Raw genomic sequence first — 1,046 nt, 5'->3', positions numbered from 1 at the left:
AACCCTTTAATTTCCAATTCTTTGCCACCCCAAAAAGGACTGCTATAAATGTTTTTTACAAGTAATTTCTTTCTCCACCATTAAAATTTTTTTTCTTGGTGATACAGACCTAATAGTGGTCTTACTGGATCAAAAAGTATGCTTCATTTAATAGCTCTTTGGGTGAGTTCCAAAATGCCTTCCAGATTGATTGAATCAGTTTACAACTTTACCAACAATGTATTAGTGTCCAAATTTTGGCACATCCTCTGCAACATTTCTCACATTCTTTTACTGCCATATTGATCAATGTGATAGGTGTGAGGTGGTACTTCAGAGTTTTTTTTTTTTAATTTGCATTTTTCTAATAAAGAGTGATTTGGAAATTTTTTTCATATGATTATTGATTGCTTTGATTTCTCCAACTGAAAACGGCTTGTTCATATCCTTTGACCATTTGTCAATTGGGGAATGGCTTGTACTCTTATATATTTGATTTAGTTCTCTATATATTTGAGAGAATCACTTCTTGGCCTTTTGGCTAAGATCAAGTGTAGTGTATATTTGAGAAATGAGACCTCTCTCAGAGAAATTGGTTATAAAAATTTTTCCCAATTTGTTGTTTCCCATATAATCTTGGTTACATTGGCTTTGTTTTTAGAATCCTTTTTAAATTTAATCTAGTCAAACTTATTCATTTTATACCTCATTTTCTATCTCTTATTTGGTCATAAATCCTTCCCTTCTCCATAGATCTTATAGGTAAACTATTCTATGCTCCCCTAATTTACTTATGGTCTCTCCCTTTATATCTAAATCTTATATCCATTTGACATTATCTTGGTGCATGTATAAAGTGTGAGATATTGGTTTAGACCTAGTTTCTACCATACTGTTTTCCAATTTTCCCAGAAATTTTTGTCAAATAGTGAAATTTCTTATTTCATAAACTGGGATCTTTGGATCTGTCAAATACAAAATTACTAGCATCTTTTGCCTCTAATCTATTCCATTGATTCACCTACCTATTTCCTAGCTTGTGCCAGATTATTTTTGATGATTACTGT

At 31.5% G+C, this 1,046-nt stretch overlaps 1 pseudogene; it reads left to right on the top strand.

Annotated features, from left to right (window-relative positions):
* The first annotated feature begins 500 nt into the window (after positions 1-500).
* On the top strand, positions 501-648 carry LOC123250831 (annotated as a pseudogene).
* Positions 649-1,046: the final 398 nt, after the last annotated feature.

The sequence above is a fragment of the Gracilinanus agilis genome, chromosome 5 (genome assembly GCF_016433145.1).
Source record: "Gracilinanus agilis isolate LMUSP501 chromosome 5, AgileGrace, whole genome shotgun sequence".
NCBI lineage: Eukaryota > Metazoa > Chordata > Mammalia > Didelphimorphia > Didelphidae > Gracilinanus > Gracilinanus agilis.
This window is presented reverse-complemented; position numbering and strand designations above follow the sequence as displayed.